The sequence below is a fragment of the Mustelus asterias genome, chromosome 14 (assembly GCF_964213995.1).
Source record: "Mustelus asterias chromosome 14, sMusAst1.hap1.1, whole genome shotgun sequence".
Classification (NCBI taxonomy): Eukaryota; Metazoa; Chordata; class Chondrichthyes; order Carcharhiniformes; family Triakidae; genus Mustelus; species Mustelus asterias.
In genome coordinates, this window is record NC_135814.1 from 31435360 (window position 1) to 31461287 (window position 25928).

The following is a 25928-nucleotide window of genomic DNA, read 5'->3' on the forward strand; positions in this document are numbered from 1 at the left end:
AATATTGGACAAAATGCAAGGGATAACTGTTTTTTGAATAGTGCCATCGGATCTTTCGCATCCACCCGGGGTTTAAATTCACTGTCAAAAGAAAGATGGCACCTTCAATGATGTAGCACCCTCAGTATTGCATTGACTTCAATAGAAAAATCCAGCAATATAAAATGATCTGATCTGATCCCATTTGTTTCCCAATAGACAAGTTAGGTGCAAGTTAACCCCACTGTTTCAGTACTAAAACAATAAAGGAGAGCAAGGAAAGAGGAGTAAACCATACAAGTAGCAAATGGGTTGACAACAAAGTAGCATGGATACTATATATTCTGAATAATTACAGTTGACTATTCATAAGGGAAGGCAATAAACTTTTCCAAACAGTGGTAACTTGAAATTACTTTACGGAACTGAAGTTCTAGACAGGCTAAGAGAGCTCAAAACCATGATGCTTCCAGGAATAGATAGCACTTACTCCAGAATGCTAAGAGAAACTTGAGAGGAGATTTGCAAACCATTGATCACAAGAGCGTCAGGAGATACAAGCAAGATGGCAAGAGATTGGCTTATTTCCAATTGTTAAAAAATGCAACAAAATAGCTCCAGGAAATTACTGTCATGCTAGTCTAACTTTAATGATATAATTAAAAATGGGATTCAATTATGAGGAACAAATGAGTTTTATCTGTACAACAAACTAAATAAAAATCTGCATGAATAAAAAAGGATAAAGATCCTGTCTGACAAACCACCTTATGATGTAATATCCTCTTTGAGGATATTACATCAGAGTAGATAAATCCCCAGGACTGGACAGGGTATTCCCTCGGACCCTGAAGGAGACTAGTGTTGAAATTGCAGGGGCCCTGGCAGATATATTTTAAATGTCAGTATCCACGGGTGAGGTGCCGGATGATTGGAGGATAGCTCATGCTGTTCCGTTGTTTCAAAAAGGCTCAAAAAGTAATGCGGGAAATTATAGGCCGGTAAGTTTGATGTCAGTAGTAGGTAAGTTATTGGAAGGAGTATTAAGAGATAGGATCTACAAATATTTGGATAGACAGGGACTTATTAGGGAGAGTCAACATGGCTTTGTGCGTGGTAGGTCATGTTTAACCAATCCATTAAAGTTTTTCGAGGAGGTTACCAGGAAAGTGGATAAAGGGAAGGCAGTGGATGTTGTCTACATGGACTTCAGTAAGGCCTTTGACAAGGTCCCGCATGGGAGGTTAGTTAGGAAGGTTCAGTCGCTAGGTATACATGGAGAGGTAGTAAATTGGATTAGACATTGGCTCAATGGAAGAAATGATGTGGAGATGCCGGCGTTGGACTGGAAGAAGCCAGAGAGTGATAGTGGAGGATTGCTTCTCTGAGTGGAGGCCTGTGATTAGTGGTGTGCCACAGGGATCAGTGCTGGGTCCATTGTTGTTTGTCATCTATATCAATGATCTGGATGATAATGTGGTAAATTGGATCAGTAAATTTGCTGATGATACAAAGATTGGAGGTGTAGTGGACAGTGAGGAAGGTTTTCAAAGCTTGCAGAGGGATTTGGACCAGCTCGGAAAATGGGCTGAAAAATGGCAGATGGAGTTTAATGCAGACAAGTGTGAGGTATTGCACTTTGGAAGGACAAACCAAGGTAGAACATACAAGGTAAATGGTAGGACTCTGAAGAGTGCAGTAGAACAGAGGGATCTGGGAATACAGATACATAATTCCCTAAAAGTGGCGTCACAGGTAGATAGGGTCATAAAGAGTGCTTTTGGTACATTGGCCTTTATAAATCAAAGTATTGAGTATAAGAGTTGGAATATTATGGTGAGGTTGTGTAAGACATTGGTGAGGCCGAATTTAGAGTATTGTGTGCAGTTTTGGTCACCTAATTACAGCAATGATATTAATAAGGATGAAAGAGTGCAGAGAAGGTTTACAAGGATGTTGCCGGGACTTGAGAAACTAAGTTACAGAGAAAGGTTGAATAGGTTAGGACTTTATTCTCTGGAGCGTAGAAGAATGAGGTGAGATATGATAGAGGTGTATAAAATTATGATGGGTATAGATAGAATGAATGCAAGCAGGCTTTTTCCACTGAGGCTAGGGGAGAAAAAAAACTAGAGGACATGGGTTAAGGGTGAAGGGGGAAAAGTTTAAAGGGAATATTAGGGGGGGCTTCTTCACACAGAGTGGTGGGAGTGTGGAATGAGCTGCCAGATGAAGTGGTGAATGCGGGCTCACTTTTAACATTTAAGAAAAACTTGGACAGGTCCATGGATGAGAGGGGTGTGGAGGGATATGGTCCAGGTGCAGGTCAGTGGGACTAGGCAGAAAAATGGTTTAGCACAGCCAAGAAGGGCCAAAAGGCCTGTTTCTGTGCTGTAATGTTCTATGGTTCTATGGTTCTAAGTCCACAATATTCTTCCAAAAGACATTTGACAAAGTTTTACATGAAAGCTTTCAGGATTTAGGGGAAATTTCTGAGATGACTAAGAAATTGGTGGAAGGATAAAAAATAACAGGTACTCATTAGAAGAACTATGCACATTGGATTTGGTACTGGGAAATGAACCGGGCCAAGTGTTAGATTTGGTTGTGGGAGAGCACTTTGGAGATAGTGACCACAATTCGGTGTCTTTTGTTATTGCAATGGAGAGGGATAGGGCCGTACGGCAGGGCAAGGTTTACAATTGGGGGAGAGGTAATTATGATGCGATTAGGCAAGAATTAGGGGGCATAAGTTGGGAACAGAAACTGTCAGGGAAAGGCACTAATGAAAAGTGGAACTTTTTCAAGGAACAAATACCGGGTGTCCTTGATAGGTATGTCCCTGTCAGGCAGGGAGGAAATGGCCGAGTGAGGGAACCATGGTTCACGAAAGAGGTGGAATGTCTTGTGAAAAGGAAGAGGGAAGCTTATGTAGGGATGAGGAAACAAGGTTCAGATGGCTCGATTGAGGGTTACAAGTTAGCAAGGAATGAACTGAAAAAGGGGCTTAGGAGAGTTAAGAGGGGACATGAGAAGTCCTTGGCGGGTCGGATCAAGGAAAACCCCAAGGCTTTTTACTCTTATGTGAGGAATAAAAGAATGACCAGGGTGAGGTTAGGGCCAGCCAAGGACAGTAGTGGAAACTTGTGTATGGAGTCAGTAGAAATAGGCGATGTGATGAATGAATACTTTTCTTCAGTGTTCACCAAGGGGAGGAGCCATGTTTTTGAGGAAGAGAAGGTGTTACAGGCTAATAGGCTGGAGGAAATAGATGTTCGGAGGGAGGATGTCCTGGCAGTTTTGAATAAACTGAAGGTCGATAAGTCCCCTGGGCCTGATGAAATGTATCCTAGGATTCTTTGGGAGGCAAGGGATGAGATTAGAGAGCCTTTGGCTTTGATCTTTGGGTCCTCGCTGTCCATGGGGATGGTCCCATGTACCAGGTGTGATCACTCACCTGAAGAAGGGGCTTAGAGCTCCGAAAGCTTGTGTGGCTTTTGCTACCAAATAAACCTGTTGGACTTTAACCTGGTGTTGTTAAACTTCTTAATGGGGATGGTGCCAGAGGACTGGAGAATGGCGAATGTTGTTCCTCTGTTTAAGAAAGGGAATAGAAATGACCCTGGTAATTATAGACCGGTTAGTCTTACTTCGGTGGTTGGTAAATTGATGGAAAAGGTCCTTAGGGATGGGATTTACGACCATTTAGAAAGATGCGGATTAATCCGGGATAGTCAGCACGGATTCGTGAAGGGCAAGTCGTGCCTCACAAATTTGATAGAATTTTTTGAGGAGGTAACTGTGTTGATGAAGGTAGGGCAGTTGATGTCATATACATGGATTTTAGTAAGGCGTTTGATAAGGTCCCCCATGGTCGGCTTATGATGAAAGTGAGGAGGTGTGGGATAGAGGGAAAGTTGGCCGATTGGATAGGTAACTGGCTATCTGATCGAAGACAGAAGGTAGTGGTGGATGGAAAATTTTCGGATTGGAGGCAGGTTGCTAGCGGAGTGCCACAGGGATCAGTGCTTGGTCCTCTGCTCTTTGTGATTTTTATTAATGACTTACAGGGGGCTGAAGGGTGGATCAGTAAATTTGCTGATGACACCAAGATTGGTGGAGTAGTGGATGAGGTGGAGGGCTGTTGTAGGCTGCAAAGAGACATAGATAGGATGCAAAGCTGGGCTGAAAAATGGCAAATGGAGTTTAACCCTGATAAATGTGAGGTGATTCATTTTGGTAGGACTAATTTAAATGTGGATTACAGGGTCAAAGGTAGGGTTCTGAAGACTGTGGAGGAACAGAGAGATCTTGGGGTCCATATCCACAGATCTCTAAAGGTTGCCACTCAAGTGGATAAAGCTGTGAAGAAGGCCTATAGTGTGTTAGCTTTTATTAACAGGGGGTTGGAGTTTAAGAGCCGTGGGGTTATGCTGCAACTGTACAGGACCTTGGTGAGACCACATTTGGAATATTGTGTGCAGTTCTGGTCACCTCACTATAAGAAGGATGTGGAAGCCCTGGAAAGAGTGCAGAGGAGATTTACCAGGATGCTGCCTGGTTTGGAGGGTAGGTCTTATGAGGAAAGGTTGAGGGAGCTAGGGCTGTTCTCTCTGGAGCAGAGGAGGCTGAGGGGAGACTTAATAGAGGTTTATAAAATGATGAAGGAGATACATAGAGTGAACGTTCAAAGACTATTTCCTCGGGTGGATGGAGCTATTACAAGGGGGCATAACAATAGGGTTCGTGGTGGGAGATATAGGAAGGATATCAGAGGTAGGTTCTTTATGCAGAGAGTGGTTGGGGTGTGGAATGGACTGCCTGCAGTGATAGTGGAGTCAGACACTTTAGGAACATTTAAGCGGTTATTGGATAGGCACATGGAGCACACCAGGATGATAGGGAGTGGGATAGCTTGATCTTGGTTTCAGATAAAGCTCAGCACAACATCATGGGCTGAAGGGCCTGTTCTGTGCTGTACTGTTCTATGTTCTATGCCAGGATGGTGAGTGCGATTTAGCAATATGTTTCATGCATTGGTGTTAGGACCATGACTGTTGCTAATTTACATCAATGATATGGGTGCAAAAACTCAACACAGGAATGCTGGAGTAATATCTACATCATGGACTGGATTCCTGCAGAGTCAGGAGTTGTAATCCTGAACTCCATTGGGGGGAGAGACACGCCCAGGCTCTCCATAATTTACATGATGTCGTGTCAGCTTTTCAAGGTCTTATGGTTCACAATCGGTCAGTGTCATAAACTATAGTCAAGGTTAAAAAGGTCTTACCATGAGCCCTTGCCAACCTATATACCCTCACACCACCACGACCATCCCCATGGCCCTTCATCACTTCTGTTATCAGCTAATCCCACCCCCAGCACCATCAGGAACAATTTTCTTCTGAGGCAAACAGGCCTAGCCAGGAATTTCCTCGCTCTTGCTGCCTGCCTTTAGGCTGAAAATCCAGCTGAACATATTTTGAGACATTTAGATTGGCGGACTTAGTTTAATACGGACAAATACCAAAGCACTACGTGTAGGAAGAAAGGATGAAATTGAATGACTATTGGAATAGTCACAGCTAAAGATATACAAGATCTGGGGCCGAAATCTTACCACCATTGGATTTTCCTACCCATCAAAGTGAACAGAGATTTGGCAGGCCGCCAAATTCTCCAACCTCGCTGCAGTGGGAGCGTGGCGTGAACGGCGGTAAGATTGCGCCCTCGGTGTTTGAGTGTACATTACACATGCATCCACTGCTCTTTCACAAGTGTATAAAATAGTCAGTGGCGTGGAAAAAAAGGTCAATTGAAAAAATTACTTCAGATTGAAATGTGTAAGGAAGACAAGGGAACAATGGCAAATTTAGGGATGATATCAAGTAGTTCTTCAAAGAAAGAATGATTCATGCACAGAATGGATTTTCAGATAGAGCAGTTAAGGTAAAAACACAATAAACATTTGGAAACCAACCATATATTGCAATGGAGGAATGTTAGCAAGTTTTCGGTTGTGAACTAATGGGCTGAAAGACTTAATTCATATTTATCTTGTAATTTAGTAATAATTAACACTGCTGTATTCCCTTTTTACTCAATCATAAATAATGTTAATTAACTTGCTCCATTTAATTTGGCTCATGGTTTACATGGTATTTGCATGAAGAATATAAAAGTTTTGGATAAGATGTATCTTTCATAATGAAACATTCAGGCTGTATGTTTGAGTACAAGAGGAGCCAGTGCATGAACTGAGACAAGAAGATTGGCAAATAGCTATATATCGATCCCCCTTGACCAGCATTGTCATCTAAATGGAAAAGGTGGTTTATAAATTAGATAGAGAAGAAGATAGTCATGTGTTGCTGGGTGTTTTTTTTTAAATATAGGAATAAATCCTGACAAACTAACTGTGGGTGACAAAATCGTTGTTTGACTAAATCATAGAATCACTACACTGCAGAAAGAGGTCATTCGACCCACTGAGTCTGCATCGACCACAATCCCACCCAGGCCCTATTCCTCTAACCCCACATATTCACCTTGCCAATCCCCCTGACACTAGGGTCAATTTAGCATGGCCAATCAACCTAGCCCATACATCTTTGGACCGTGGGAGGAAACCGAAGCACCCGGAGGAAACCCACGCAGACACGGGGAGAATGTGCCAACTCTACACAGACAGTGACCCAAGGCCGAAATTGAACCCGGGTCCCTAGCGCTGTGGGGCGGCAGTGCTAACCACTGTGCCACTGCGCTGCCCCAAAGTTAAAGTTTATTTATTAGTGCCACAAGTAGGCTTACGTTAACACTGCAATTAAGTTACTTTGAAAATCCCCAATTCACCACACTCCAGTGCCTGTTTGAGTACATTGAGTAGAATTTAGCATGGCCAATTCACCTAACCAGCACATCTTTTGGACTGTGGGAGGAAACCAAAGCACCCAGAGAAAATGCACGCAGACATGGGGAGGACACAGTGACCCAAGCCACAAATCGAACCTGGGTCCCTGATGCTATGAGGCAGCAGTACTAACTACTGTGCCACTGTTTAGCCATAACATTTGGATAAATATCACATCCAAATGTTCCTCAAAATGTTGTTTACACCTTGGGTATAAGCAGGAATAAATAATTTTAAAAGTTCCATTTCCGAATAAATCAGGAAATGTCAGAAACAAAATGAGGTCAACTAAAGTGACTCAAGTATTTTTATGACATTGCAAGCCTTATTTTCATTGATGGTGGCGTCATTGCTAGTTGCTGGGGGATGCACCTTCCATAACCCACAACAAAAAATTCATTCTTTGGATGGGAGGGTCATTGGAAAGCCTGGCGTTTATTATTCATCCCTGGTTGAATAAGTATTTTGGTTTTGAAACAACTGACTGCCCTACAAGGCTACCTCAGAGGGCAGTTCATAGTTAATTATGTTGGTGTGGAACTGAGGTCAAATTCAGGAAGAACAAAGTTTCACCATAACATTTTAATGCTATCAGCTTCTCCTTTTAAATAAATTGAAAATTCTCAAACTGCTACTGAATTATAAGGGGTAATTTTCTTGATATACGGTACAGAGAATTGACAACCCGTTTTACATTTCTTCAAAAGGAAGTGCAAATGTCAATTTGCTATTACTTGTTTTAGACAATCACACAGTCAAAATTATTCCCATATTCTCTGCATTATTAGTCCAAGTTTAATGTAACCCCCTACACTACTGTACCAAGTGGAACACTGCAGGGAAAAGTTGAACATGTTTGTCCAAGTATGAAATCAGAACATTGCCACTGAAAATGGTACATTCGTGAGTATTGTATGTTGAAAGATGTTACACTATGATACAAGTTTAGGATGTGAATATGTTTTTTGCGGGCAAGTTATTCCCATATATCTGTTTAGATTTCAACATATTTTTGGCAAAATCGTACGGTGCACAAGTAATGAAATTGCCCTGAATATCTGATTTCAGATCATTTAAAAAGTTGACGACAAGCAACTGATCCAAATTGATCTGCCACAGAACCAAGATAAACTGCAAAGCAATTAACTAGTCTCCTGGACAGGGTTAAATCCACACTTGATAAAAAAATTTACTTTCTCCAGATTATGGAAATGGAAGAGGTTAGATATGGAACCGTTACGAGAGAGATTAGGCAAAAATTAACATTTGCAGCTGCAATGTTACATAAATCATCATGCAGTACAGATATCAAGTAACTGTACATATTTCATCCAGCTCATCCATTGATCCCTGTCATACCGACCTTCCCTGCTGTCATGGCCATTACAGTTCAATCAACAGTAGAATCCTACAGAGCATCTGTTGCACCAACTAGCAATAATTCAGTAATGACGGCCCACAGGAAGAATAAAGTGGATTCAGCCCATCAGGTCCTTGCCCCAAAGGAATTAAAATATCCTCAGTTTACAGACGAGACTATGACCTGAAGAAATTAGAAGTTCATTTCAGACACATGAGACGTTTAGCCACAACACCTAATAAGCAGTAATTATCAGTCTGAAACTTATTTAAGCCAGCCATAATGCATTATACGGAAGAAAATACTGCTTAATGAGCCTCATCCTGCACCACTTTAACAATACTTATCCCCAGAGTTTTAAGCAAATGGTATTGTAATAAGGCTTAAGTGTTATGACAGCAGAAGGAGAGAAGGAAATCAATACTTTGTTACTCCGAAGGAAAATGCTTCTTGCGAGGTATAAAGCCCTCAGTGGTCAAAGGACGAGAAACTGCAGTTTTCCAATGAAAAGATACCTATAATATCAATACACTACTTACAGCAATATCCATACAGGACCATCTTTAGTCTGCCGCTTTCCTTGAAAGATGGATTAGGCACAGTGCTGGTATGGCACAATCAGAAGTCAGAAAAAAAAAGGCATTTTAAATGTCATTAGTTCTCAAGCAAACAGAGAACAGAAACTGCAAACAAAAGTGAGCAATTGAGCTTCATGTTGCTCTCAAATTATAAGCACTCCCCCAATGGGTTTGCATTTTATTAGCTTGGCCTCTAATTGGATGTCTACGTTTCGCTATTCTGTTCTGACCTGAATATCATTAAACATGTATTTACTCAGGCAACCTGTGAGTATTGTGAATCTGGATATTCTGAATACTAAACCAATAGCTCCCCTTCAGATTGCTTTTAGTTGCACTCTACTTCAAGCTGCATTTGACAATTTGAGATTTCATTCATATAAACTGAAAGATTGTAGATAATATTGTACACTAACTAAATATGCACACACCTATAATCAACAGATCAGTTTGGCCACATTTGGCTATTTTTCTTTCTGGAACAGATGAGCTACCTCAGACACTCTGCTGCTAATAGGTAACAGTGTGAAGGCAGCGCTGTTATTTGACCAGCTCCGACTGCATAATTCAATAGGCAGGAAATCAGCTGCAGTGCAGAGGAGTTTGTATGCATCTCCAGCACCAAAGCATGATTGTAGGCAGCAGTTTCCAATCTCATCACCTTTTCAATGTTTTAGGAAAATATCCATGAACAAAGAGGAAGGTCACATTACATTAACATTGCGGAAACACCCTGATTCCACCAAAGAGGGCAGAACATGACTTGAACTTGAGAATGTTGCATCAGCCAAAGATTCTTAAGAAATGTACAGAGCAGATTAACGGTCCTCCTGCACAGTGTTCCATCAATATTGTGATTATAATCTGGGAAAGATTCGCTATCGTTAATTCCTTACAGAATGTTCTATGGTATTATATTGGATCATGACCTGTAGCATTATTACTTTTGGCTGAATTATGCAAAATTTGAACGTGCAATCAAGGTTGAAAACATTATACAATATACAAAGCTAAGAAAACTGAGCCCCTACAGAGCAAATAACTTACCTATGCTGCTGATGAGTATTGTCAGAAGGCACAGATTGAAAGGCTGACCAACATAAAAGTTATTGTATAGAGCTAGTGTCAAGCAGTTGTTGAATTTCCCTGTGTTAATGGTTTGCAAGAAAGAAATAATAGTGGTTGGAGGAACTCCTGCATGTTAAGTTATGTTTCCAATGCTTCGGTAAAGACCGCATGTCTTTCTATTATTTGTTTTGAAATGCTAGATGGGGATTTTGGTAATATATGGGCAGCATGGTGGCACAGTGGTTAGCACTGCAGCCTCACAGTGCCAGGGACCCAGGTTCAATTCCCGGCTTGGGTCATTGTCTGCGTGGAGTTTGTATGTTCTCCCCGTGTCTGCGTGGGTTCCCTCCGGGTGCTCCAGTTTCCTCCCACATTCTGAAAGACATGCTGGTTAGGTGCATTGACCCGAACAGGCGCCAGAGTGTGGCGACATGGGGAATTTCACAGTAACTTCATTGCAGTGTTAATGTAAGCCAATAACTAATGACTAATAAATATACTTTACTTTAAATGTTACACTGGATATGGAGAAAGTTGAAAAAGGCAAAGCGAATCAAGACAGATCCCTTGATTGCTTCAAAGTTTATTTTCTGCTTTATGTAATTGGATTGTGTGCCACAGTATGAGGGTGAAATTGATCTCGGGTAATAGCAGGCTTGTTTCACTCTTGTGTCAACTTCAACGGAAGTCTCAGATCAATTTCAGCCGCATGATTCTTTTTTGGGGGGTGGTCATTTTTGTTAGGAGTGACTTTGTCACAAGTTAATATAGCAATATATTTCCTGACTTGTGGGGAATTATTGTAGCTCTGAATATTTTTTGTGCTTTTAAATGAACTGTAAACCATATATCACCCCTTAACCATATTTCACTGTTACCATATATCACCCCTTAAAATATAAAAAGTTTGATAAACTTTGCACAACCAACTTAATCTAAACACTATTTCGGTGGCTGTACTTGGGAAGGTAGCAAATATTAATTGATACCAATGTTGAATCTGATGTCTAAAAATTCACAATTGTCATATGGAGAGGAATGATCCTCTATGGCTGCTACAATTGTTTACGGTTCATCCCAGATTTTACACAACATGCTGGCTCAGTTAGCACTGAGGTTTCCTTTCAGAACCTTATTTACATGCATTAGGACAAAATGGAAGCACTTCAAACATCAACATATATTCCTCAATTGTCAATAGTGGTGCTTTCGAATTATTAATGCAAGTTCAAAACTGACCCATTACTTATTAGAAATTATAGAACAGACGAAAACTTGCTTTACTGTATCAGACAGCCATTTGCTCCATACCTTGCAAAATAACATACTTGCACCAAGTGGATGAATAGTTATTGGGCTTTATGTTGAATTTATTCAGAAACCTGACAGCATGATAATACAGAACATCTCTGGCAGTTAATTTTTGGAAACTCACTTTAAAAAGAGGTGACTCCTTCCTGTCTGCAAAAAAAAAATCAGCCTTAATTTAACCTTTTGTCCCCACCAGGAATGATCGTCAACTACCAGAAGTCTCCATGATCTTTTCACTTTAGGCCGCCTGCAAAGCAATTTACTCCCAAGTTTTTGCTAAAAGTGTTGCTGTTTGTCACAAGCATTGATATTAATTTGTAATAGTGTAATCAAAATGAAATGAATGTTAATTATGTTCTCTCCTCCAGGCAGCCTTTCCTCACTGTCTTGAAATCATTCGTGAGCAAAACAATTAAACAGATCCTTTATCAAGTGCTGTAACATATAATATGTTTTGACCCATTTAATATGAAAATGTTGATTTCCAATATTACACATTTTGTGTATCCTGATGATAATTAATCTCAAACAGCCTATTTACAAGACTGGGAATGTTCCTCAAAGCATTCAGTGATCCAGAAGTAATACAATGGACAGCAGCTGATGAGCTGGAGAAGCTGTTTAACCTAATCATACATACGCACAAAAGTAAACCATTAAGAATTATTTCACCAGCATTACATATGACATTGTTTGTTAAAGGGGAAAAGATGCTGTTTCTTCTCCAGCACAGCGTGCCTGCACAGTGTGCTTGTAAATGTACTCTGTTTCACACAGGCAGCTCGTCGAATTCATCACTTTTTCAGTGGACATGTTGAAAAGGTCTTAATCAGAAAGACTTCTGTTGCCTCTTAGTGGTAGTACTTGCAGCCTATACATAAAAACACTGGATAAAATTCAGTGTGGAGGGGATGGGGGAAGGGTCATTCCTAGCAAATGTCTAGCAACTAGAGCTGCAATAATCAATTCACCTGTGTAATCCAAGGATTCATTAATTTAATTATGGAAAAAAAAGTGAATATTCAGTCAGCCACACTAGGATTCTTGCATAAAAACTGTAATTGTCTTCAATCAAAGGATCTATTTCTGTTTTCAGTGAAGAGAAACACCTCATACATGTTACGTACAAAAAAAAATACAAGTCTTCCTAAAGGTAGCTTCCCATTCAGCTATCTTAACAGTCCCAGGGCACTCTTGTTTTGATCAGACGCGGGGAATTTTACTGTCGTCCACGCAACAGAAGAAATCACTAAAAGTGGATTTTTTTTTAACTATGAACTGATCCATGAATTATATTCCCTTTTGATCTGTTAGGATACTCTCAATAAGACAACCAGCCATTAACTCAGGTTTTGCAGCCAACAAAAAAAATGAGAAGATTATAAACAACAAAAAAGGAAGTCTTTGATTTTAAATATTTGTCATCTAAAATGTTACTGCACTCATTACAGCATGCTTAAATTAAAAACACATCAGCCCATCAGACTGGACACACTATGAAAACAGTTTATTAGTTACAGCGCTCCAAAAGATGCATTTGAACTTAGAATAAACACTTCAACACACACAATTCTCTCTCAGGAAAATAAGTCCAGCGATGAAGCATTATTGACATTGATTCTGCAAAATAAAAATCATGCAAGTACAGAAAATAACATCACTCACCAGGATGAAAGACCTGAATCGTATTTGAACTGCTTACCAGCGCTGTAAAGCTGCATGTGTGATACTACCACCCATTTTATATACAATACTAGCACTGTGCTCTAGAGGTGGAATTGCACTGTCTATGAACAGCTGCTGCACAATGCAACCCCATTGGCTGAATTTGATGATCGACGCAAGCCCTGGGAATAAAGTCTTTCCTCAAACCTTAACTAATTACTTTCAATTGTGACACAAATGTACCAATCTGTCACTTCGTTTCTCAAAGGAGCTGTAGTTTCTCGCACCCTTTGGAGTGCGAGGCTGCATTCTAAAATTAGTCTTTCCGTACTCCGTTCCGTACCAGGGTAGCTGTGTTTTTTTGCAGGCACATGACTGAATAAAAGCAATGCTTCTGTAATCGAAAGCAGCAGCTCCTGGACAGTCCTATTAAATCTGGCAAAGTTTCTTCCTACCTCACTCTTCTTCTTTATGATGTTTACACCAGTTAGCAAGAACAATTTAGTGCAATCAATTGTTTTTTTATAGTTCCTAAATTAACTCTTCAACAACAATTGTGACTCTTTAAATCCATTAAAATATTAATGCAAGTACTTGCTTGACACGTGTTTCGCCTCTTGGTTTAATTCATTTTATCTATTAATCATATTTAAAAAGGTGATTTGAGCTTTCTGATGTCCATTTGCTAATATGCTGCATCCAGGTCTAATAGCAGACTATTCCTCTGTGAAGAACATCATCGCGACAAGACTCCTCAACACATTTTTGCAATTATTATAGTCGAATACTATTTTGAAATCATTGCGACATTTCCAAAATTATTACAAAATTATGACATTACATAATCATTCCAATAGTGACTTTGAAAGCCCTTCATTGGCTGCAAAGCTCAACGAGATATCTAGTGGCCATGAAGAGCTTTATTTAAAGGTAAATCTATGACAAAATAGTAATGAAAATGAAAAATTCTTACATTAAAAAAGAGCAGCACTTTTTGTCCAAATGAGTGAAATTAAAACATACGCGTGCTTTCAGGGTGAAGGATCTAATATTGAGTTTCTTTGAGATGCTGAACTTTCATTAATCTACCATGTAGAAAGGAACAAATCTCCGGCTATTAATTTGCTAAAAATCCATCTTGCTCTGAAATAGCAGCAAAATATTTGTTGCACAGTAAATGGTAAACAGCTGCTAATTTTTGTTATCACTTTTACTTGAGTTGCGCTGTGCATTGTGGCAGGATTTTCTAGTTCCGCCCACTCTGGAACCAGAAATTCTTACCCCGAGGTCAACAGACCTTTCGCTTGTGGATTCCTGTGGCAGACGGGACTGGAAGATTTAGACTAATGTCTTTAGGGGCGATCTTACCAAAAACATTCTAAGTGCCGAACGAGTGTGAACACAGTAGAGATTCACATTCATTTTTTAGGTAAGCTCCCAGATGCAATCGTACGGCACTTAATGCAAAAAAAAGAGGCAAAGTGTGATTCATGCCCGTAGAGGGAGTGGATAGAGTCTATTCTCGCCATGAAGCTGGCTGCTGCATGTGAGGAGCGCTATTGCACATGCGACTTGATCCCTCTGTGTTCTGTGTATGAGTATACACAAAACACTGAGAGATCTGTCACTTTCCCCACCCCCACAGATATCACCTCCCCCCACACCCCCCGATTTCACGATTTCACCATCCCGATACCCCCCCGGCTGACTGCCATCCCAATACCACCCCTCCCCCCACTGATCACTGCCTTGGCTGATCCCCAATGCAAAGTACCCCCTCCCTCCCTGTTATTGCCCCACCCCCATCATGGCCCAGCCCACATCATGGCCCCACCCTCTCCTATTAGCCCTACCCCTTGGCACTGCTGGTGTCCGATGAGCACTGTCAGAGTGCTAGGCTGGCACTGCCAGGGTCCCAGGCTGGCAGTGCTAGGCTGGCACTGCACAAGAGGAACAGCGCACCCCTGCCCTCGACCACCCAGGTGCCACAATGGCCTCAGGTCCCACCAGCGAGGCCATCACAACGGGTCCGGGTGCGAGGCTGATCATGACGGCAATCCAGGGCCAGTAGGATCGCGAGAGGTGGGAAACTGGGCTCAAATCCGGATTTCCGCTTCTCTTATGATCTTACAGACTCACCATGGCCATGTGTTGAGCCAGTAAAATCACCCTCTTTGTGTTTTCTATGGTGTGTGACTTCAAATAGCGGACAAGACTTTCCACGCAACCTGCCACAGGTTTCATGGCAACGGAGGCAGCCCGCCAATTGGCTGGCAGTGGGATTTACTGGTCCCACCATTGATGGACTCCTCCCACCCCTCCACCGGGAAACCCACGGTGGGGTGCACCATCGGTGGGACTGGCCATTGGCGGGAACAGCCGGAAATTTCCGACCAATGTCACAGGACTTTGCCTGCAGTTTCCCCACGAATGGCGTCAAGTGCACATCGGCGCACAAAAAATCTGGCATTACGGCTGGTATTCTAATGCTCGATGTGCTAAAGAGACAGAATGCTAGCCTCCAGTATGTGCCAAAAGTTTAACAAATTGGTTTAAAATTTATGCTGTTGGATCTGAAAGCGCCCATAAAGACTAATGTTCCTGGTCCTGGGAGAGGTGGTTTAACTTATTCTCCAAACACCCCACCCCCGCGTTCCACATCGTTCTCCCCAGCAGAGATGAATGAATGCACCTTTATATATTGCCTTATATTAGTACACTTGGTGGAGAAAGAAGCAGAATTGATGAGTGATAGGGTAAGAAGGCAGAGGTTTAAAATTCATCCATACCTTCCCCCGCTCCCAAAAAAAAAGCAACTGTACAGATGGCAGAGTGGATTTGAGGGCCTAAGCCACGAGGAGTGGCTGAACTTCTGAAGAATCTGCAAAGTATTGGTGAAGCAACTGTTGAACCAGCTATGTTAAGGCAATCATTAAGATTCACAGATAGGTACCATTTATTTGTGAAAGTCAAGTGCTGGAATTGATCCCTCCAGTCCTAAGCTCCGTGGCAGGAACGGAAAGTTGGAATGACTCCCATCGTGGAACAGGGCAGGCTGCTACGCACAATTCTGCACTCCCTAACTTATTAATTATCCAAGCATCATGATTCGCATCGAGTTTTGTGATGGCTGGGAAAGAAGTTGACTGCCCTGCTATCATGTCCAGCCGCCATATTTAAAAGGCACCCAGAAAGCCTTTCATTAACTATGGCAGGACCCTGGGAGAAGGATGAGGAGGAGGCAACAATCTCTGGCTCAATGATGTGCACTCTTGGAGTATCTCCTCAAGGCTTGCAGGAAAGGTGAAACATCCTCTTCCCCAGGGATGGCTGTAGGAGGCTCCTCCCGTCCGACCGCACCAGCCTGGGAGGAGGTCGCCAGGAGGTTGCTTCCACTGCCATCGAGACTCTAAAGAGAGACTTTGTCACAATGGAGTGACTAACCACATGAGCCCTCGTCAAGTAGGTCCATTCCCCCCAGAAGATGGAGGTTTGCAGTTACGACTTGGCTGCCATTCACCTGCATGCCCATTGTAGGCATCCCCATCCATCCTTCCCTCCCTTTCTCCTTCCTTAACTCTGACTGGAGCAGATGGAAAATGGTTTAGAGTGAACTGCAACTCTACATCTTTCTGGGATCTCGTTGCAATGAGAACCGTCTTGGCCACACTTGCTACTGAGTGGCTTTCACCAGACAGTGAGGATTTCAAAAGCAAAAAGCTCTCATAAAGGCTCCACATGATTATTTGGGTTTCCCTTTAGCTGTCCCGTTGTGCTGACCCTCAGCTGCACCCATCTAAGACCCTCCCCTCGATCTTTTGCAGTTGGACATCAAGGGTATTGCCTTGGTCTGGAGCTGCCTCTGTCTCAGGCAGGTGTGTTTGTGTCTCACTTCACATTGTCTCGACCACCTTTAACCCTCCACCTGGCAAATACCAATTATCCCCATCGCCGTCGTGCATCCAGCTTTGATTGTATGGTAAATGCTGTAAAATCCTCCCTCGCTGGACACACTCCATCTTTGTGCAGTCGGGTAATGGAACGGGGTATTCCCGCTTAGTGTGAGGGGGGGGGTGGCGGTGTTAGATTTGAGGGGTCACATGATTCCATTCTGTTTAATGATCAAGCACAAGATGCCAAAATGGGTTCCGAACGTTAGCAGGAAAGGTGGCCCACCATCAACCCTCCCTGAACATCCGGAGAGGAAAATCTTTCGCAACCCACCATAACTTCTGCTCCTGCCCTCCACGAATCCTGTTGATGGCGTGAGGCAATGATCCCACATAAGATTGCTGCTGCCCTCAATATATTTACAACTGGCTTTTTCCAGGTTGTCCAAACCACTTTGATTCTCATAGTTGCACAACTCTGGCCACAAATTCACCTCTGAAGAGGGTGGAATATCATAGATAACCATAGAATGGTTACAGCACAAAAGGAGGCCATTTGGCCCATCCTGTCAATGCCACTTCTCTGCAAGGGTTAGTATCCCATGTCCTTTTCCCATAGCCCTGCAAATTCTCCCTCTTCAGGTACTCATCCAATTTCCTTCTGAAAGTCATGATTGAATGTGCCTCCAACACTAACTCAGGTGGTGTATTCCAGATCCTAACTGTTCACTGCATAAGTTATTCCTCATGTTGCCATTTATTCTTTTGCCAGTCAGCTTAAATCAGTGTCCTCGGCCTTTGACACAAAAGGCCAGAGCCCCCTATTTTCAAAAGACCCCCCTCAAAAACAAATGCAGTAGGTGCTTAACTTACAAACTGAAGTGTGTGTGTGGGTGTTTATGTGTGCAATTTTGTGGTGCCCTTCATCAGTACCTTCTAACAGTTAGAGAACTTACTTATGGTGTTCTAGTAACCCTTCCAATACACATCAGCATGCAGACTTTGACATGGTTTCCAATTTCACTGAAAGTTAGGACCACAGAAGTGAAAATAGAATTTATTTTGCCAACAATAGTAAATTTCAGCACTCTTCAAACGTCAACTATACCTATCACTTCTCATATTTAATTTACATACTTTGATAGCTCTTTCCTGTGGCTTTAATTTTCCTATGGCCTCTTGGGGTCCAGTATTGCCCATCCTTGTTTTTGTCGGTAGTACACACCAACAGTGCTCACATGCACCTAGTGTACTCTAAAGAGATCCCAGAGGATGTTGGGGGCGCTCAACCCTTGGGTCCCAGGAGGTGCATTCCAATACTCAGAACTCATTGCTCACAGACAGGGGAGGAAGACTTGTTCTTATTCATTTTTGTCACGCTAATGTACAGAAAGCAACAAGCAAAGATAGGATAATGTGACAACCTATAAACAGGACAATGCAAATATACATGAGAACCATGAAAATTAATTAATTATAATTAGATTACAAAATGTAATCAATGTAAATTTAAGCAATCAATAAAATTGACTTGTCATTGCGGGCAGCAGAGAAGGGTATGACAAGGTATCGTATGGATTTGCTTTGGTCATGTTTGGCAAAACACCTGGGTATTTTTTGTAATAAAACTACAAATATTGAGATGCACTTTGCCTTTAGATAATTAGCTGGGAAACAGACACAATGCCCTGTCTAAAAAAACAGATAATAGCCCAAATTTCATTCAATATGATGTTTTCTCATTACTGTGTAGGAACAAACTGGAGTGTTACCTCCAAGCCCAAAATATACAATTATCAATACCATCATTTCAAAATTGTAGATTAACTAAATAATTGCCTACACTTGACATTGCATTGAATGTAACTAAAAGTTAATGCTGTCATAGACACTTCACTGCTAAATATTTCACTCTGACAAAGGGGTTTAGAATATTTAAGGCTAACTATGAAGTTATTTGAATAATAATATTGTAAAGATGCACTTTCCCAGTCTTCATTAATGGCCAATAAAGGTATTTATTTATAAGAAAACAGCAGCCTCGGACTGTAGCTAGCTCCCGAAATGCCTCCCTGTCGAGGAGTCTTTCTCACTATGGGGGTGATTCCACATTCTGAGTCCCAATTGGTCACATAAACCATGTGACCCTTACTCTGCTGTGTTGTCCTTAAAGGGACAATCACCACAAAAATGGAATAACGTTTCGCAATCTCTTCCACAATAAGTTTCATTGCAGCATTTTCCTCTATGTTCCCTACCAATACTATCCATGAACTTAATTGATAAATAGGACTCCTCCCGCTGCCCGCTCAGCTCGAGTCCTGATCCAATTGTCTTTTTCTCTTATCTCCAATCATGCCCTCTTCAACTTCATCTTGTTCATGCAATCTGTGCTGGCTGACACTGTAAATGGTTCCCTCTCCCTTTCCAAACATTGTCATCACAACCTCTTCAAAATGTATCCTCATCACCTCTGCTCTTGGAAAGTATTACCTTATTTCCAACACTTCGCGTGGCGCTCAATGCAATTGTGCTGTCAAGTTGCTTATCCAATAGGCTGTCTTGGAGAAGCTACAGTCTCCTCCAGTGAAACATTACAGATTGAATTTAATCCTATCGTCACCATGCCCATCATCCCAGAAGTTGTCAGGGATCTGGTGTGCCTCCGTGATTGATGGTTGAACTCAATTATCTGTTAGATCGTGAAAGTAGGTGGCGCAGTGATGTTACTTGATCATGTGGCACAAAGATGCCTCTGATATTGAGAAGCTTGCCTGAAGGTTGTGGAGTTGCTCCCTGAGTGAGAGTGGGAAATTGTCTTGCATGCTTTTTAAGAAGGTTCATCACTTAAAGATCTCCAGCATCTCAATTTCTGATGCTCAACACAAAAAGACATCTCAAAATCCAGGGAGAAGATTCCTCCACCACCACACAAGATCATCTGATGGTACCAACAGGACTGATGTCTGAGATGTTACAGTCCAGCAATTGCATCCACTTGAGGGCGAAGAAGAATAAGGTGGAAGATTCCCATTCTGCTATGACCTCTCTCTCTCCTTGCTTCAGATCTGTGATGCCATTTTAAGGGACGGCCCTGTTGCACGTCAGTTGTGCCCTGTCCCTTTAAAGTTTGGAGCAGTACTTCTGGGTTCTGAATTTCCTGCCTGAGGTTCTTCCCTTCAGAGTGTCAGCTTAGCAAGGCTTTACATAGAGCAAACATCTCCCAGGTCAATCCAGTGACTTGTGAATCAGTCTCCTGGAAATCCAAAGGGTTCCCACATCGAATCAAAGAGGCCACCTCACAGTGCCAGGTTCAATTCTGGCCTTGGGTGACTGTGTGGAGTTTGCACATTCTGTCCGTGTCTGCATGGGTTTCTTCCAGTTTCCTCCAACGTTCCAAAGATGTGTGAGTTAAGTGGATTGGCCATGCTAAGTTGCCCCTTAATGTCAGGACGAATAGCAGAATAATAGGTGGGGTTATGGGGTAGGACCTGGGTGGGATTGTTGTTTCTTCCTCCCCTTCATCTCACCATTAGTCGATATGCTGACAACCTTCTGGACTCCGTACTCTAGAATTCTATACTTACACCCCATCTCTCTTGCTGCCTTTAAAATTCCCTCAGTATTGTACTGAAGAGTCAACCTGATATATTTGATCAGTTTCTGGTTTGGGCCTCGAAACTACAACCTCCTAGTCCAGCAGTAAGATTACTAGCACTGAACTTACATCATCTACACTGAGGCTCCCAGAAGGATAAACTGTTTTTTTTTAGCAGCCATTGCCTCAGAAGCAAGCAAAATTAGTTGTCTTGGCAATATCTGGTGGAATAAAATCCTTATGGTTATGGATATCCTTTACTGTTTCTGGTTAAATCCATTCCCACTGCACTTCATCTGATTCAAATCCATTTCAACCAAGGCAACAGGCTACTGATTTATCAACAGTCAACCATATGGGGTGAATTTTCCCATTCCGCTCGCCACGGGAATCGGGGCGGGATTTTCCAGTTTCGGGGTGAGTGTGGGCCGAAAATCCCACCTATATGAGTTTGATTTTCTAAAAGTGGGGCTACACAATGTAGTAGGAGACCATTTGGGCCCATCATGCCTGTACCATTTCTTTGACATTGTGAATACATAAGAGTGCATTATGGTGGTTAAGTGGTTGGTGTCTAGTTGACATAACATGCATAACCTGAGGTTATGTCTAAGCAAAATCTGACAATTGAATTTAATCACCGTAAGTTCATTACCTAGGATCAGAGACTCCCAACTATAATTAATACCTTGTGATGAAGTAAGTAACCCACAGTTAACGAACAGCTCATTCCTTCTGGCCTAGACTGTATCTGCCCTGGAAATAATAACCAGACGAGCAAAGGAAAGAGATTCTGACTTATGGGGTGGGATTTTACGGCCTCACTCGACCCGAGACCAGAAGTCCCGCCCAAGGTTAGCGGATCGTCCCATTGTCCGCCCCTTGCCTGCTCCGATACCTGTGGCAGGCGGGGCGGTAGAATCCCGGTGACGTTGTTGGTTTGAGATGCACATGAGAAATTGCTAGGGATCAGAAGGTACACTGATTAAAAAATAGGCGAAAGTGCTTGTTTTTCTTAAGCCTGTTGTTGTTAAGTGACCTAAATAGCTCTATGCTGTACAAATTTCCAGAAACATCCATGAATTATAACCCATTATGCTGATATTTTTACACCGGATTTAATCAGATCCATACCATTTATGGGCTATATGCTGGATCTCAGAAGAATAAAATGCTTAAACTTCAGAAATTGCTGCAATAGCAGCAGCAATTGTTCTTCAGAAACAACTACCAAGAAAGACAGAAGTAAATAACTAGCCATGCTCAGTATTCCTGCTGCATTCACCAACCTACAGCTACATCAACAGTATCTGTTTCTTAGTTCAGCTGCAGACTTAAGCTTTATTGAACAATTAGATAAATAGAAAAGTTCTAATGACAATGATATTCTGATCATCAGCAATGACTGCCTGTTCCACTGGAACAGAATATCCTTCTATAAGTGAAACAGATTTAAAAGTGTTTGAGGAGGTGGAATACATAGTGAAAGACCATAAGACAAAGGAGCAGAATTAGGCCACTCGGCCCATCGAGTCTGCTCCACCATTCAATCATGGCTGATATTTTTCTCATCGCCATTCTCCTGCCTTTTCCCCATAACCCTGATCCCCTTATTAATCAAGAACCTATCTATCTCTGTCTTAAAGACACTCAATGAAAGAACCCTAAACTTTAAATGCAGTATGCTTGGTAGAATGTATTGCAAAATAGAATGAAGGAACAGAATCATAATCCATGTAATCTTTCCTCTGAAATTAATTCAGTTCCCTAACACATTCAAGTTCAGTTACCGTGTGTAATTACCACTTACAATTTATACAAGAATAATTAAACAAATCAGCAAGGGACATTAAAAGCAAAAGATGATATTGAGCTGTGTACACATCAGGAAGGTAGAGGGTTTGAGCCCAGTCTACACAGCATCAGTTGACCATAGTTACGGCAAAAAAAGGGCAATCTAATTGGCCATAATACTACTAGACCAGGAAGGAACATATGTTGAACCTTGTCCAGGCCTCATCATTATCCAGTGATTCATAGCGGAAAGTGCACATACGACTGTCAGTTAAGAACGTGATGGTCCACTGGTATTCAATATCAAGGTTCACCCAAAATGTGTGCCACATTACCAGAAGTAGCTGATATCCATGGAATTGTATCCAATAAATGTCCGCACTTTCTAGAGAGGAGAAAATTGAAACAAAGTCAAAAGGCAAAGGATGTTCCAAATCATATTGTTAAAGCCAATTCTGCTTTCAGATTCCCATTCTGCCTGACACAACGCAACGCTGAAAAATTCTACTTCAGAACTAATGGATTCCGGGACCTGAAATCATTGAGATCCCAATCTTTGTTCTTATATATACAGTCACTGTGAGATCTAAATTGATGTATGGTTTAAAATAGATACTGAGACAAACTCCAATTTTCTAAAACATTTTAACATTCGAGAGATATTTAAATATGTCTCTGGTATCTCTCATATTGCTTCTGAAATTCTTAAGGCTTGGTTCTGAAATCTGCCTTTTGGTACACATAATTGGAAAATATACATTATGGGTTATATTAATAGCCAACTGACAGCCATGTGCAAGGAATAATCGTTTAACCTTCTTAGAACTGAAATAAGCTACAGAGGCAAGTAGCACGTATATTTTTAATTTATTCTAAGTGTTGTGAGGGAAGTGAGGGCCATGGTCCAGCCTCACACTGTTAATTGAGGCACGTCCATTTGGGGGCCTTATCCCATCATCATTGGTATTAACTCAGTCGCGGTTGGGTGAGGAGCCATGAGGGGAGCATGGCAAGCAAACCTATGCAGGATCACTTGTGGGCTCCCAGAGTGGAGGGAGGGGGTTCCCTCATTCAATGGCACTCAATGCCTGATCGAGGAACTCCACATCAGGAAGGCAGTGTCTTTTGAGAGCAAACCCTCTTCAGCCCCTCCCCCACAATCCCGTCTCCCATCAACCCTCACCTATGACCTGGGATCCAGTGACAATAGCAGGCCTCATTAGATGCTTTGACAACTCTTGCATGTGTCTCACCCTCAATACAAACAGCAGGAGAGAGAGTACTGCTCAGATAAGTCAACTTATTCACCGCTGACAGTTCCCATAATGGACTGAAGCCTTTTGTTTGAGATAGACCTTTCCTGCAGCAGGCTAGTTCATTACTTCAGTTTTTCTCATACTTATTTTAAGGCTGAGGTTTTCACGTACTTTAGAGAACAAGTCCATGCTGCATTGTGCGTCTTGCCCTGAATCGGCACAATCATTGGCAAACAGGAAATCACAAAATCCTTGGAGACTTCGCTCTTTTCCTGCAGTCACCACAGATTTGGCAACTTCTCTCCATGTGATATCTGATTTTGATGGCAGGATCTCTACCATGGAAGACATTGGAGAGCAACCTGTAAACTGTATCCTAGTAGAGAAGACAGAAAACCTTCCCAGGCCTCTGCTAATACCATTCCATGGTTGGCTTCTGGAAGGCGTACAACCTTGTGGTAGGAACCCTTGCTACTCAAAATAAGGGCCCAGAATTTTGGGTTGAAACAACAGTTAGGCCATCAGTGGGTAAAACTGACAGTAATTTCCAGCAAAAAAAAAAGAAAATGCTGGAAAAACTGGCATCATTTGTGAAGAGAGAAACAGAGTTAATCACCGGAATTTTACTGCCCTGCCTGCCACAGAATTGGAGCAGATGAGGGGCAGACAGATGTCCGTTGATGTCAGGCGGGATTTTCTGGTCTTAGGTCAAGTAAGGCCATAAAATCCCTCCCATTGTTTCAAGTCCAGAGCTCTGAAGAAGAGTCATACGGACTCGAAACCTTAACTGTCTTTCTCTCTCCACAGATGCTGCCAGACCAGGATTTTTCCAGCATTTTCTGTTTTTTTTAAAATTTCATATTCCCACGTCCAGTGTTTTGCTATTATTTTAGTAACTTCTCGCATCCGCGTGCGCGCAGTTAAATGCAGAAATCTAGTCGCTGCTGTCAAAGAAATCCTGCTTCTACATATGAAGTGCTGGCACAGTGCTTACAGATGGAAGCATTTGGCATCAACTTTAAATGATTTATCCACTATTCTCACCGTAAACACATATAAAAAAGCTAAACCTCATTCCATTCGGAGTATCTGAATATTTAATAACGCACTAAAATCATAATTAGTGATGAATAACCTCTCTGGTTCTGAAAAAAAACAATTCTACAAGTGTGGAGCCTCAGAAAATATGTAAAGGTTGGCCATTTTGATTTTAAAAAGCTGAATTTATATTGTTTTGTGTTCTGTTATTTAAGTTTCTCCCTTAATCCCACATGTATGCTCCAGGCTTTATTTATTTAGTTCATTTTCTGTACAATAATTTCAATGTAAATTATATTCCTTGCTTTTTACTTCATGCTTTACTTTCAGTGAAAATTCAGGGTCAGTCATCACGACACAGAAGGAAGATATTTGGTCCATTAATTGCCAGAATTAATTGAATTTTAATTCCCCAAATGCCATATTGGGATTTAAACACATAGCTCCAGATGATTAGCCCAGGTCTCTGAATTACTAGTCCAGTAACCAACATCCTTTCATCCCAAAAAACTTCTTCTCCAAATTCTTCAATCTGATTCATTGATCAACCTCCCTACGGCTTGCTTGGTTCATGAACACCACAAAGCCCCTGTAGAAGACATCCAAGTCAAAACTGATATTGGAATACCATCTTCATCTGCTTCATCAATGACCTTCCATACATCATAAGGTCAGAAGTGAGGATTTTCACTGATGGTTATACACTGTTCAGCGCTATTCATGACTCTTCTGATACTAAAGCAGTCCGTGTCCATATACTGCAAGACCTGGACAACATTCAGGCTTGGGGTGATAAGTGGCAAGTAATGTTCACATTTCGAAAGTGTCAGGCAATAACTGTCTGCAGCAAGAGAGAATCTGATCATCTCCCCTGGACATTCAATGGCATTACCAAGACCAAATGTCCCACTATCAACATCCTGGGGGTTACCATTGACCAGGAACTGAACTGGACCAGCCATATAAATACCATGACTGCAAGAACAAGACAGTGTCTGGGAATTCTGTAACAAGTAACTCACATCCTGACTCCCCAATGTCTGTCCCTAATTCCACAAGGCACAAATCAGGAGAGTGATAGAACATTCTTCAGTTGCCTGGAGGAGTCCATCTCCAATAACACTCAAAACATTTAATACTATCCCCGACAAAGCAACCCACTTAATTGGCACATCATTGAGAATCTTAAACATTCACACCCTCCACCACTGAGGCACAGTAACAGCAGTGTGCACTGCCTTCAAGACGCACTGCGGAACTCACCGAGTCTCCATCAACACCACCTTCCAAACTCATGACCTCTACCACCTAGAAAGATAAGGCCAGCAGGTGCATGGGACCACTATCACCTGCAAGTTTCCCCCAAGCCAGACATTATCCTGACTTGGAAATATATTCCTTCCTTCACTGTTGTTGGGTCAAAATCCTCAAACGACCTTCCTCACAGCACTGTGTGTATACCTACACCACAGGGACTG